The sequence below is a fragment of the Typopeltis vanoorti genome, chromosome 8 (genome assembly GCF_054136105.1).
Source record: "Typopeltis vanoorti isolate ZY-2024b chromosome 8, IOZ_Tvanoo_1.0, whole genome shotgun sequence".
NCBI classification, from domain to species: Eukaryota; Metazoa; Arthropoda; class Arachnida; order Uropygi; family Thelyphonidae; genus Typopeltis; species Typopeltis vanoorti.
The window spans coordinates 69,638,888-69,655,287 of NC_143556.1; positions in this window are offsets into that span (position 1 = coordinate 69,638,888).

Below are 16,400 nucleotides of genomic sequence, written 5' to 3' on the forward strand. Positions count from 1 at the left end.
TTTTAAAGTTGTCAGTGTTCGAGTTATCACAGGAATGTGATAACTCGAAAGATTTGCAGTTGCGTGCATATCCAAAGACGCTGGTTAGACTCCAGCTGGCTGTCCTACAAAATATTTTCCTGGTGTATACCAAGTCCCTTGCAGCTGTAAGCTGTCCTACTTTGGCCAAACAGACAGGATAGCTAATATCAGAATTTCAGAACACAAGGACTACATCCAGTTTCACCAATACAGCCACTCTGGTCTTGCAGACCATGCGCTGGATTCCCGCCATAGAATACGGTAAAAGAAAGCCACAATAATACACCGTAGTAAATTCAAATACAAAAGGCTATTCATGGAATCAGCCTCAGCCCTAAGACTCAATCCAAACCTAAACAAATTTGGTTGCATGAGACTGCCCCAAATTTGGGAAACCTACATCAGAAGACCTTCAGCCCAATCGGCCAAGAATACCAACATTGCCTGCTAGGGGACACCATCAGGACTTTTAGGAGAAATAGCTTCCTGCTTCATTCCTCATTTACTGTGTGTTATGCTTGCGTGCACGTATCTTGCATTTAAGTTCCTGTGATAATGGCAACGTGATGTTGCCGAAATATTGGAAGTGTATTAAAATTTATTTTAATGTATATTCTATTGTGCGTTGTAATTTCCTTGAGCTATTTAGTAAGAATGATACCTTAACACTCTTAAAAAACCTTTTTCCTTCTGACATCTTAGATCTCTTTTCCTTTGCCATCTATTCTGGTTATTTTTCTTAGAAGAACAAAATCTATAAGCAGATAGAAAGAACCGCCATGGGTCCCCCCCCCCTTGCCAATTTGTAAATGGAAGATTTGGAAAAACGAACCATAGACTCAGCCCCTCTCAAACCTTCCATCAGGCTAAGATATGTAGATGATGTGTTCTCTATTTGGCCTCATGGCCCAGACACATTAGACGCCTTCCTCAGTCACCTCAACAGCCTACATCCAAGAATCCAGCTCACGATGGAAAAGGAAAAGAACAATTGCTTACCCTTCCTTAGTTACACATCTTCCCAACAGTACACTTTCCTTCACGGTATATAGAAAACCCACGCACACAGGCAGATACATCCACAAACGCTCCCACCACCACCCTGCTCACCAATATGGCATTATTAAAACTCTTACCAAGAGAGTCCACAATCTTTGTTCCAGTGGAACCTCCCTTACAACTGAGCTTGACCACATACACAACACACTTTCCTCTCCAATGGCTACAGCGATCAGCATTAAAAAAAATAATCGGGTCCTCCCCCATTTCCCGGTCTTCTCTTCAAAAAGTGTTTAGAAATGCCGTCACCATACCCTACATCCATGGCACATCTGAAAAAATAGCCAAGATTTTAAAAAAGTACAACCTACACACAGCATTTAAGCCCCACCGCAAACTTGTTACCCTTATCTGCTCTACAAAAGATCAGCTCCCTCCTCTCTCAGTGCCTGGAGTCTATAAAGTATGCTGTTCCTATAAACTGGTGTATTTTGGACAGAAGGCAGATCAGCTACTATCCACCTGGAGGAACATATCATACATCTGCAACCATGACTATGGTCAGTCAGGCCTGGCTGACCATGTCTTGGATACAACCCACAGGATCTCATGGAAAAAAAACACCATGCTCCACCACACCAAATTCAAAAGAGAAAAACTATTCTTAGAATCAGCAGCAGCTCTCAGGAATTAACCAAATCTTAACAAATATGGTTGCACTAAGATTTGGGAAACGCTTATCACCAGAGGTCCCACTTTACATTCCAGGCCACCTACAACTGCCCTCTAAGGGTGGTTTAAAAATTTAGTGTCACCCACGTGGTTGGGCTTAGTATTGTTTGTTATTTGTTTTTATGTTACATTCGTTTTTTTGTAATCTCTGAAGATGTCTCATTGACAGACGAAATATAGGAAGAATTAAATTCTGTTTTTAATCCTTTCTGAGTGCTGTATACAATCCATTAAGCCTCTACACACAGGTTGGTAATGTGTATATAACTGAGAAATATATTTTAGACTTAAAAGAATTTTTTTTTCACTTATGAATGTCAACTATGATGGCCTGTAATATTCAGAAAATTAGTGACAATGGATTTTCTTTATGTAAGAAACAATTTCGGTGTTCTTTCACTTGATAATGTGTAAACTGAGAAATATGTTTTAGACTTAAAATATTTTTTTTTTCACTTATGAATGTCAACTACACATTGATACTCAACAATTATCAATAAATTAAACATAATTTATTGTACACAAAAAAACAAACAAAAAACAGTGATTCACAATATACAGCAATAAGAATTCCTTACAAGGATTTTATAGGCACTTGCTAATACCCTTGTGAAACAGTATTTACATCACAGTGCTTGTAAAGAGCATATTAAAAAAAAAAAAATACAGATTTTGTATATGTGTATACATTTATTTATACATATAAATATTTGTGTGTATATAAAAACAGGCAAAAAAAAAAAATAAAAATAGCATTTCACTATACAAAATACAATTCACTATATATATCTATATATATATTATTTTGCAACTAGAAGAATTTTGATGAATGATTGGTGGTCCCGTCATATTTTAATAATGTACACATTAAGTGTTTTCATTATCTATCTCTTAGTGTTATATATATAAGGACTACAGGAGAGTCAAAGAAAACACTAAATTTCTGCAGAGCAAATCCTTAAATGTTACTGAAAAGTAATAAAAGTATTTACAATCAGCAGCATTTAACATTTTAACTATCATGGCTTATGCTTATTCTAATTAAAATATTAAACTGAAATCAGAGAACAATGCAGACAATAATACTTTAAAAATAAATTACCATATTTATGATAAAAATATACAGAAACTAAGGCTATGTATCCACAGAATTGGCTGTTATTATTCTAGTGTTGTAAATCAATTCAACTTGTAATGAAAACTTAAAATGTCAAAAGAATATGAACAGATTTTGAATTAACTTTAGCTATAACTAAAGAAAAGTAGACTGATCAAAAAAAAAAAAAAAATTAAGTGCCAATTAACAAAGCAGCTAAGGCATACTATGTACCACTGGAATAGTTATAATTTGCAAAAAAGTATTTACAAATTTTGTACTTTTAGCATATAAATTTATAAGACCACCTCATGTTTATTTAAGTAGAATTCGGTTGAAGAGACAGTCAATTGCAAATTTTTAAAATATAATAAGTGGGTGGGCTATATCAAGAAGAAAATTCTGTAATATTCTAATCACACATGAATCTGTATATAATCATAAAACAATGAATGTTAATTGTATTTTAACAAGCAATTAACAACAGCCCAAGAAATTATTTGTTCTGTATTAAGTTAAAGCAAAACTTATTGAATTTCAAGTTAATGGGGGGGAAGAGAGAGAATTACAGAGTGATCAGAGAGAATTTTGCAACAAATCATTTTTACCTGTGGCATTCAGTTTAGAAATACTACAGCCCCCTGACACCAAAGAATTAATCATGAGAACTGAAAACAAATGTAAGTGAAAGTTGATATCCATCAGGTCATACTTTTTTTGATAGTAAATGATAGCACCAACTAGGATATGACAGAAGCACTGGATTGAAATCCTGCTAGGATTTCTTCTTTTGTTACCTTACTATAAATGTGAGTTCATTGTTTTATACATATAAAATGAAATTGGATTAAAATCTGGTAGTTAGGCATCGCATAAAGGTCTCATTTAGATTACACTCCATTTGATATGTTCTCAGCACAGTAATTCACAGCAAGCAGTCCAGCATGATTACTTACTTCACAGTCATAATAAAGTGGCCAATGCATATACCAATAAGAACAGAATTCTCAGATCTTTGATTTCTTGTATTAATTCACAAGATGAACTATCAAATCCATTTTGTAAATAGTTTCAAGACAAATAAGCTAAAATTAGAATAAGTGGAATTTACTGTCATTAATACAGATTGTATTCCGACATGTTTTACTACATATACCTAATAGCTTAAAGTTAAGACATGAATTCAAGGAAAAAATTAATATATATAGAAATGCAACACACATAAACCATTGATAATGGAGCAATAAATGACTTCCGTCCACATCATATCTAACAGCTCTCTTTTATATTCTCGTACTGCTTGTTGATATCAGCTATATCAACTATTGATATAGTTGAGATCAGAGGGACAGCAGATCTAATATGATTATGAATTTCTACATATCATTGATTTTCAGTGAAGCTTTGATTCACTGAAGTGATGTATACCAAGCAGTTTTTTTCTAAATAAGGTATTATAACTGTGGAGACTAGTCCATGGAATGGTTGGTTGATGTCAAACAGTTAGACTTCTCTTTTGAGTTACATCACTGGGATGATTTTCTTTGTGGATTGCCAATATCAAGTCAACCTAGATGTTTTGGAAAAGATTAGGATCTTCTGGGTATCCTAGAAGGGTATGCAATTTTTGGGCTGGTTGTATGTTCCTGAAAGAAGTAAATTTTCACATTTACTTCTTTCAGTAGAAAAGCAGTGTAATTAGAAATAGCACTAAGGTATTGTACTGAAATAAAATCTTCATATCTAGTGTTAATATTTAAATGTGTTAGCTTTTCTGCATAGGAAAACTTATACATGGTTTTTCTTAAGATAACCATTACAAATTGATTATATAAAAAGTCAAGTTCTCTCATTTTATCATCTCTAGAAATGTATAATGCTCTGCAAACTGATAATTGATCACTGCCTGATTTTTTTTGTTAATCATAGCATTTAAATAAAAGATAATTTATTGCTGCTCTGTTAAATATATATGTGATCTTTTGATGGCTAGTGCCATGGAAGAGGGAGAAATTATGTATTCTTATTAACCTTGTGCTCAAATGATGAAATATCATCAATGTATCTCCACCAAATAAAAGGTTTAAGACTGCCTGAGACAGGGATGATTGTTCAAATTTGTCCCCAGACAGATTTGCACAAGAGAAATAATTAATGTTAGACCAGTATTTCTATTGGTTATACATCTGACCTTTCTATTTTAAGAAAGACATTCATCTTTATTAATATAGGTATTGTCTTTATTTAAAGACAATATCTATAGTTCAGCATCCAGCTTAACAAATTTTACCTTTTAAATCTTCTAGATTTAAAAGGTAAAATTTCTAACACTGAAAACTTTTGAGCCTGATGTTACATATTTTTTATGTAGGAATCAATATGTCCAACATAATTTTTGAGGCATGACTAATTGTTTTGACAATAAGTAAAGAACTCGTATCACCTAGGATTATTGTGGATTGGTGCACCTCATCAAATTTACTACCAATATTGAAAACAACCCTAATTATCTTTTTTTAGACTTCTACAAGTATATGAAAACATTCATTTTTAGTCACTATCGCCGTGATAAATCTCTCCATCATCCCAGAAAAAACAAAACAACAAAAACAGGTAACTTGTTGATTACAAAAGAATCAATTCATCTGCACTGAGAAAGTCATTTATAAGGTGTGTGTGTGTGTGTGTGTGTGTATATATATATATTAAATATATATTTTTAATTATCTAATACAATTAACCTGTGCTTCTCAGTTTTCTTAATATCTCCAGTCTTTTATTATTGTTTCTTCTACCTACAAAGATACCTGATGAAGGCCATAATAAGCCGAAACTAGTTGTATCATTAAAGTTTTCTAACTTATTCTCAGTTTGTTAGTCATTAAATATCTTTTTTAAATATATTAAATATATATATATTTAAAGATAGATAGTAGATAAAACGAATGATCTCAGTATGTTGGTCATGCATGTATCTTCATACATGCATGACTATTTATAGTCATGCATGTATGAAGACAATTCAGTCTTCATATACCAATATACGCTACCCTTTTAGAAATTTAAAAATATAATATTTTATAAAAAAACATTATAGAATAAAACTAGAAAGCAAAAAAGTCATCTCCTTTCTAACATAATCTTGGTTTCTCTAGAAAGGCATGTAATGATTCATGACATGTCTGACAGATGGCAAAGTACAAGATGATTTGTGAGATTGGATAGTATACCAGCTCGAGTCTCACATGAAGCTGCAATGGAATTGTCAGTGCCCTGGACCATATTGTTTAATTTAAGTCTCAGCTCTGGGTTAATCCCGAGAGGGTGGAAAGAGAGGGAAATAGTTCCATTGCATAAAGGAGGCTCTAAGACTGCTATTGCAAATTACCGACCGATCAGCATATCAGGAGTCATCGTGAAGGTATTGGAGAAGTTGGTCAAGAGCAAAATACAGGAATGGATAGATGGAAATGGGATACTGTATGGGGGACAGCATGGTTTTGTGAAGGGTAGATCATGCCTCAGTAACTTGCTCATGTTTTATAATACAGTGACGGCTGAATTGGATAAAGGTAATGGGTTTACAGTGATTCTACTGGACTTTGCAAAGGCCTTTGACAGGATACCACATGGAATTCTAATCAGTAAACTGAAGCACATGGGGATAGATATAAGGTTGGTGACATGGATAGGAGGATGGTTGATGGAGAGATATCAGAGAGTAGTTTACTCAGGAATAGAGTCCAGAAAAAGATCTGTATAACTAGTGGAATGCCACAGGGCTCTGTTCTTGGGCTACTAATATTTAATTTGTAGATTAATGAGGTAGAAAAGTATCTGATAGGAACTGTTCGGTTGTTTGCCAATGATGCCAAGTTGCATATAACAATGGTGAATACACATGTCAAAATTTTGCAGGATGATTTCGATAGAATGGCAGACTGGGCTAAGGAGAATGGGTGTCAGTTTAAGGTTATGCATTTTGGGGTGAAAAGATTATCAGCAGTATACCACATTGGTGGAACTGTACTCCAGGAAATTTATGAAGCCAAAGATTTGGGAGTGTTGGTGGATAGGGAGTTGAAGTTTAGAGAGCACATAGCAAAAGTGGCTAAATCAGATCACCTGATTGACAAGCAGGTTACTGTTCCTCTTTATCGAGCCTTGATAAGACCCCATCTTGACTACTGTACCCAGATCTGGGCAGCAGGGTTTCTTCTTGATGGGGAGGAGGTAGAGAGGATCCAGAAGGCAAGTGACCAAGATGGTAGCCGGTCTATGGAATGAACCTTACAAGAACAGGTTGAAGATTTGTGGGTTACAGAAATTGGTTGAATGGCAGAAAAGGGGTGATATGATTCAGGCATTCAAATTACTGAGGGATTTTTATAAGATTAATTCAGAGGAAATTTTTCAGAGCAGGTCTGGTGGTGGGAGACTAGGGGACATCCATGGAAACTGAGCAAGAGTGTAGTTACAAGGGTGTTAGAACTAGGTTTTTTACTTGGAGAGTGGTGAATGAATGGAATAAGCTGCTAGTCTGTTGTGGATGCCGTGACTGTGAATGAGTTCAAAGCAAAGTATGATAGATACTGTGCAAATGCTGAATAGTTCTTGACATGATGTTTAGGGCCTCCCTCGATGAGTTTTAGGACTCCTTGGAGTTGCCCATAATAATAATAATAATAGAATAATATAAGCACGTAAACACAAGAAAGATTTAATTAACCAAATATTTCGGTCTGGAAATAGCAGACCATCTTCAGTGGCACTACAAGAACAGTTTAAAAAAAAAAAATACAAGGTGGAATACTAACAATAGATCGTTTAAAAATAGAACAAGCCGCGTGATGTTATATCACTAAGTATTAAAGGGAATATTTTTAAGCAGAGACATGATTGAAATAAAGATATTAATTAATAATATTAAATAACATTCAATTAATATGAATTAATGAGTTATCCTGATTAGACTTTCCCAGATTTTTGATATAGATATACAGTCATTCCGATTCAGGTTAGGCAGATGGAGTAAGGCCTCTACGCTTTCTTTGAATAAACGTTCAAATTTATAACGGGATCTATGTAAGAGGCGAGTTTTTGACCAAAGGATGCTGTGGTTAGTTTCAATCCCATGCTGAGCCAATCCAGATTTTTAAATTGTTCTATTTTTAAATGATCTATTGTTAGTATTCCACCTTGTATTTTTTTTTAAAACTGTTCTTGCAGTGCCACTGAAAATGGTCTGCTATTTCCAGACCGAAATATTTGGTTAATTAAATATCTTTCTTGTTTTTATGTCACAAGTATCCTTAAAACATCAATAATAATAATAATTTGTTGTCCCTCCCCTCCCCACAAGCAAGTACTGAACATTTAAAAAAAAAACTCAATACCATACAGAGACTGTTACAGCATGAGACTTTTATCATCAATATGAGCATTGAAGTGCTCCCTAAGCCTCTCAAAAAGTATAACTATATTAATTTACAAAAAATACGATCATTTTAAGACCATCTTCACTTTAACAATTACTTTAAATCCATCCATAACAGGATATTAGTTCACTGGTCTTTTATGATTTTGAATTGTTTCTACGATCACTTGATTGTTAATGCCTTGTATGATGGCTTTTTTTTTTTTTTGTTTGTTTATTTGTGCTCTGAATGCTGTTTTAAAACTCAGTAAAATATCAGCAGTTTAACATCTTAAGAGCTTGGTATCATATTTATTTTGTTTTTGTGATGCTGCGAGTTAATACCATTAAATAATTAAAATTAATAACTTTCAAACATGTTTTTTTCATCATGTAATTTCATGCGATGGTTCTTGTTAAGATCCATGCTTTTTTCATCACTGCTCCCACTATTTGAAAATTCTTTCTTGTAATTATCGACATGACAATAGTGATTATTAGCTCATTACTTGTACCAAATATGGAGATGTGTGCTAACAGGGCATATCTTCCAATTTTCTTTGATCTATTATATTATATCTATATCATTTCCTATTCATCCTTAATTTCTGGAGATTTTTTCAAAAATACAAAAAGACTATAAACCTGTTGCACGTGGTACCACAGAACTTTTCCAAGCCACTTCAGGTCTCTAATAAGGATAATAGTGGTCTCACATTGAGTGATCAAATTCCATATATAGGACAGATTGGTCCATCTATTTTATGTATGGTTTCCTGTACAGGCAGGAAACCATACAAATTTTATAGTTTGTTGTCCACTGACTACAGTGTATAGCTAAGTGCAATAAACATGCATGCATGTACTTAACCTGATTACAATCAATTCTATAGCAAAAACCATTATTGCAAAATATTGCAAAAATTATTTTCTTGCAAGTTTATTACAGTGAGTGTTAAATTGCATTTTATTTCATCAATATTCCAGAAAGTGATTTTTTGCGGGAATGCTAAAAAAAAAAAAGTCTTTAAAAACATCAGTAATGCATTTTGAATCTTCTGTAATTTTAAATCTATCATGAAATACAATAATTCAGAGAATATTTTAAATAACAATCAGAATAAAAAAAGCAAGTAATTGTGAATACGTGTCATGATAGCTATTTCATATAATAAAAATTCCATAATACTATCTATATAAATGTACAAGTATCATGGAATACTACTGATACCAGCTAGAGAAACTGTTCCATTAAAGAATGAAGTAGAACTAGATCTATTAAAGAGGAGATGCAAGAGAGAGTGCATCCAGCATCCTTCAGGAAAGTATGTGTGAGAATAAGAATGATCAAAGAATGCTAAATGTACTTTCTCAGGTTTTGAATTTGAATGAGACAGTCATTACTAGATGCAAACAGGATATTGCAATTCACGTGCATGAATTGCAAGGAAAGGGAATAAAAAGGTGTTAGTTAATTTTGATTTGATTTTTTAAATTACAAGGAATGGGTTAGGTTTTTTTTTTTTTTTTTCCCATTCATTAGTTCTACTTGGCCAAAATTAATTGGCATTAGTGAGACCTTTCAGCTAGGACAGACAAACACAGTGGGGGGGAATATTGTTGATGATAGCAGAAAAATTGAAACAAAAAAAGAATTATGTGCCTCTTTCACTTAAGATTTTGTGAAAATTAAAATACCTGTTCATAAACCAATATAACAGAAACAGAGGAACTCAAAACATTGATCCTCAGCCGGAATGGAGTTGTCTATAGTATTATATCCCATTTCTTAAAGCTTTATTAAATGAGCAAACCATGAAAATAGCTTTAAAATTGGCAAGAGTCTGAAAAGTAGCATCTGGGCACAGCTGACCAGAGTACATCAAAATTGGATTAAGATATCAGAAAAAAAATTATTATTATTTTGAAACCATATAAGGCAGCTATTATTAAAATTAAGTATAAATTCTCTATACAATACATAGAGCTTCCATAGCTCAGTTGGTATCAATGATACCCTTCAGTTGGAAAGACCTGGGTTTGAATCCTGTCTAGGATGTGAAGAACCTTGATAGGGCTTTCTCAACTGAAAGTGAGTTAACTTGTCTCATACAAAGGTGGAAGGTTTTCCAAAAATGCAGGTTTTCACCCTATAAACTAACCTGGAGAACATGCAATTTACGGACATAGAGTGCAGATAAGATTAACTGCCCTATCATAACAGTAAACAGTTTGGTAAGAAGCCAAGTTATTTGGCCATGACAGGTCATTGAGGCTAACACAAAAGGAAAGATGGGTGGATATATGGTATACAAAGTTCCAAATATATTAACCATGTCAGTGTATAGAGATTCTTTTTAGAAGGAGAAGCTAATATCATAAAATTACCTTCCTCTTAATATGTTAGGCTGAATAGTCTGTCATGGCCAAGTAACTTGATATTACATAAACCAAATTAATGCCTTAATAGGAACATCTATCTGTAATTAGGTTTGTCATTTGTGTGCATTCTCAGAAAAATCTAACTAACAATATAAACAGATTTGTCATTTATGTGCATTCTCAGACTGATCTGTATGTTTTACACGATGAAAACTCTGTTACCTTTGTATGATACCAGTTACCATCACCTTAAAAAGTTCTTTGCATCTCGAATGGAATCTGAACATTGATCTTTCCAACTAAAGAGCATTGTAATAACCAACTTAGCTCAAAGGCTTTCTAAAATCACATAACTTCTCTAAGTTAATCTATTAACAAAATATGATGGAAATCCTAATTTTTCGCACCAAGCATTTTTCACACCTTTAACGTGAAAATAACATTTTAATCCTACTCTGCTGAAATATACTTAGTTACTCTCTAACCTAATATGGTGTATTAGTATACACCATATAAATTTAGTATATTTAGATGATGAGCAGAGTGATTATACTTAAACTAGACATTATATATGGACATAAGACACTGCAATGGTGCACCAGCATATAGCTTAATTAAGACCAGAACGATATCATAATGGTATACTTATTTAGCTAAGAATTCACTTAAGGGTAAACCTAATATGGTGTATTAGTATACACCATATAAATTTAGTATAATTAGATGATGAGCAGAGTGATTATACTTAAACTAGACATTATATATGGACATAAGACTCTGCAATGGTGCACCAGCATATAGCTTAATTAAGACCAGATCGATAGCATAATGGTATACTTATTTAGCTAAGAATTCACTTAAGGGTAAACGTAAACTAAACAATTTGTTTCCAAAAAATAATAATAAATAAATAAAATAATATATATATATACACACATAAAGGGCTCCAGAAATACCACTTAAATCTACTCATACATAGTATGAATTCTGGTAAAAGGTGTGTGTGTGTAAACAACTTGCCTCTTCTGATTTTTATGTATGCATTTCATATAAATGGGTGAGTTTCTTGCATCTGTATAAGCTTCTGGAAGCAGAAACTAGAATATCATTGACAAATTTTTTATATTTCATGTCATTTTGGTATTGTTTAAACCATCCAAATTTAAATTAGGTCAATAATTTGATTACTGGCCTTTGAAGTCAGTAAATCAGTTTATTAAATTTAGCTTTTAATAGGTTGTATTAAAAAGGCACTTTAGGTGTTCAAAAATTTAGAATCCATCTTTCTTCAGCTAGAAATTATTTCCTGAGTGACCTCTGACAAAATCTATGTCAAACCATTGTATATATGTGTGTGTGTAAGAGAGAGAGAACTGAATGCCTCATGAACCTTGAATGTTTCACTTTGAAAGAGCCTCAAAAAATCTTGTAGTAAACTAGGCCTTGCCTAGGATATTTTTTATATTACACATTATCTTCACAGCACAATCACTTGAATTCCTTGAGCTATTTGTCTTGGAAAGCACACGTCTTGACTGTTTTTAGTCGATGTCACCAACAGAACTCTTTTCTCCAGTGTTTTTAATGCTTTCTGGACTTACTTTCACCTTCAGTTTTGCACATTTCACAAAACTAAAAAGTGTAGTTTGCATTTCCTTTCATTTATTGCCATAATTAAGAGTGAATTATTTATATCATAAATTATCCATAAATAAACAGGAAAGACAATAAAAAAAAAAGGTGAACATTAGCACAATTTCACAATAACATACAGCTCCAAACTCATTGAGATGAAAACTATTGATGAACTCTTCATAACTTTAGCACAATATCTTTTGTCATAATCAATGCAATGGGTAGCTGAATATGTGGACATTTATCAACTAATTCTGATGATTTTTGACAGTTGAATTATTCAAAGCTGATGATGTAGATGGATTTTTAGAAGTATCATTTAAATTAGATAAAGACACCATTGGATTCTCATAAATATTATCTTCACAATCAATATTATTATTATTCCTATCCAATGGTACCAATAAAGCCTTCTTTTCTTCTGATAATCTTTACAACACTGGACATTTGTTTTAGCTGGCTGGGTTGAATTTGCTTGCTTCTTTCACTGATAACTGGAACATTTAATAATAGTCTTCACAGCGCCAAACTATTTTCAATAGTAAAGTTGTTGAATACGCTTAAATTTAATCTTATTTAAACTTTTGGTTCAACAACATGCAAAAAATAATAAATAAATAAAAAAAATAAGATAAAATAAATAAATAAATAAAAACAATCAACATGCTGTATAAGCAATGAAAATGAGAATCCCATGCACTGTGACTGCAATGCAAACTAAAATACCCTTAAGCAAGCAATTTAATATTTGAATTTTGCTCTTACATTTTCCAGGAATGTTAGAAAAATCTTCTAACATTCCACACAAAATTTCCATCAAAATCAACTCCTTATTCCTTGCTCACATTCTTCTTTACACAACAACTTCTAGGAAGCATGGCCTTTTGTTCTGCCCTTATCTATTTCTATCTCTCTTTCTCTGCTCTTAGAAAAAAAATAATCCTTTCTGCATTAATCTGGAACAAATCTCTCACCAACTTATATATGAATCTTATTATTTCTTCCGCCTCCTATCCGGTTTTGCAGATTGCGTTCCCTTAAGACCCAACACTATCTTAATTTAATTCAATTTTTTTTTTTTTAATGAGAATGTTAGTTTTAATATTTTCTGTTATCAAAGTCACATGTATAATTTTAGTCCCTTTCAGAATTTTACATTGCATTAATTTTGTATATAGTTTCTTAAAACCCCCCAAAACAAGCATCTCTGATGTAAAACACCTGTGTTTAATCAATTTTAAATTACTTTCTGTTACTCTCAAACTGACCCAGTTCCACTTAACACCTTTATTCTGTTAACTGCGTGACAAGCTCACAGCAAGTTTTCCCATTTACTACTATATAATGATGATTTCTCTGAATCATATCACTGGCTTAAAGAAAAAAATTATTAAAAGAATATCCCTGAAACCATTTCGAACTAGGAATAGATCAAATTCTCACAACAATTAATCCACAGCAACCAAACGAATAGTTTCGATTGGAATTATGACAAGTATGAATATCATGAGGTAATGATGTAATACTTTTTGTTATAGAGAGTTAACTGTAGTTACCCAATGAAAATAAAAAGAGAAATTATAGCTACCCATCCTAATCTCATAGCAAACACTATCACCAAAGAAAAATAAGAGAATACACTTCAGATTTTCCAAAGGAAGATGGCCGGGAACATTTTACAAACCTAGAAAGACCAAATCAGGAATATAAATATTCCTGATTATACGTTTAAAAATATCATTTGGGGGAGTATAAGTATCTTTTATTTCTCTCCCTCTAACTGGTAAATAAACAAGAAATATATTCCTGATTATACGTTTAAAAATATCATTTGGGGGAGTATAAATATCTTTTATTTCTCTCCCTCTAACTGGTAAATAAACAAGAAATAAGCACCTGTTGGCTTGGTTGGCTGAGAATATAACCTTTTAGCAGTACCACTGTGCTGTCACTGCTTGTTTCATTAAGCACTGTTGCAAAGTAATTACTCCAGACATATAAAATATCTTTATCCTCATTTTTCATGTTTCCTTTATCATCAGTGATCCCCTTTTACGGTATTCCATTCTGCATTGCTAAGCTTTTTCAATAATTTTCAGAATTTGCTGAGGTTTCAGTGATCAATTTATAAGTGTGTTTCATCCTGATCAGGGTGGAATCATGAGGAACTTAAGTGTAGATGACAGAGGAGAGGATAGCTTAATTGTGAGTGAGCAGGAGGTATTTGAGGAAATAAATAACCTTGATGTTAATAAGGCGATAGGATTTCATGACATATCACAACGCATCTTAAAGGAATGTTCCAGGGAACTGGCAGTAGCATTTGCATGCCTGTTTAATGAGCAACGGCACAGGTTCCAAGGGAGTGGAAGGAGGGTAAAATTGTTCCACTATAAAGGCAGTGATAAGGCTGTAACTTCAAATTATAGGCTGGTCTGTATATCTGGAGTTGTGATGAAGGTCCTGGATGGTGAAAAGTAGGATACAGAAATGGGTTGATAACAGCAGTATTCTCTGTGGTTATCAGCATGGATCTGTTAAGGGATATGTTTCACTAACTTACTTATGTACTATAACAAGGTGACAAATACCTTGGATAGAGGAGATGCATATACAGTGGTGTACTTGGATTTTGTAAAGGCTTTTGATAGACTGCCACATGACAAGTTCTTAATTAGATTGAAAGAGATGGGATAACAGACCTGTGTTCGATCAGTGACTGGCTATCAGATAGGTATCAGAAAGTTGTATACGGGGATGCAGTATCTCGAAAGAGAAAGGTCACCAGTGGTGTGCTACAGGGGTCATTGTTGTTCAATTTGTATGTTAATGATATTGGGTTGGAATTAACTAGTGATATCCAGCTGTTTGCAGATAATGCAAAACTAGGGAGAGCAATGCACAGTCAAGCTGATGTTAATGCCTTACAAAAGGACTTGAATAGATTGCATGAATGGGCAGGTAAGTGGAACTGTCAGTTCAATGTTGCCAAGTGTAAGGTTTTGAAATTTGGTAAGCAACGATGGGATGCCAAGTATACACTTGGTGGGGAAACTTTATCAGAAGTAGAGGAGATGAGAGATCTAGGTGTGATGGTGGACAAGGACCTGAAATTCAGGGGCCACATTGCACAAGTTGTGAAGATATCACATCGAATAATGGCAATGATGCAGAGAACCCTGACATGCAGAAATAGAAAGGTTATGATTCCATTGTATAAGGCCTTGATCAGGCCTCATAGATTATTGTGCACAGATTTGGTTGCTGGGTTTTCATGGTGACGAGGATATGTTGGAAAGGGTATAGAGAAGATTCATAAAGGTAGTCAGGTCTTTGGAATGTGGAGTAAGCGGACAGATTGAGGGAATGTAAGTTGCAGAGCCTTGTGAATAGGAGGAAGGGGGGGGGGATATGATTGAGACATATAAACTGATCAGGAGTTGTTATCAGGTAGACATGGAAGAGAGTTTTCATAGAATTGGAGAGGGAAGTAGAACAAGAGGCCATTGCTGGAAACTGTATAAGGAGGGTGTGAGCAAAGGAGTGAGAAGCAGGTTCTTTGTATGGAGGGTGGTTGATGAGTGGAATGCATTGCCCGAGTGTGTTGTGGATGTGGACACATTGAATCAGTTTAAGATGCAGTTGGATGAGCATTGTATGCAATAGTGAGTACCTCTCACGATGAGTCTCTGACTCCATGGAGGTCAGGTGTTGATAATAATAATTAGAAGAAGAATTAAAAAAAAAAAAAGCAGACATTATCCATAAAAAGTAGCTAATTATGTATTGAGACAAGAGCAACATTTGGTTGGTAATCAGAAGATGAATTATGCATTACTCTCATGCACCTATTTCAGTAGTGTTAAATTTCTTCTGAGATTCAGTTAATTATAAAATTTCTAAGATAATAAGGCATAAAACTGAAAATATTTAAAAAATTACTAAACTATGAACTCAATTAGTACTTCATCACATAAATATTCTCTCTCTCTCTCTTTTTCTTTAAACAGAAGATATTATGTTCAATTGCTTTAATTTCTAGAAAATATCTCTTGTAGGGTGATACAAAATAGTAAGATAATATACACGATTAAAATATACATAAATATATTTTTTCTA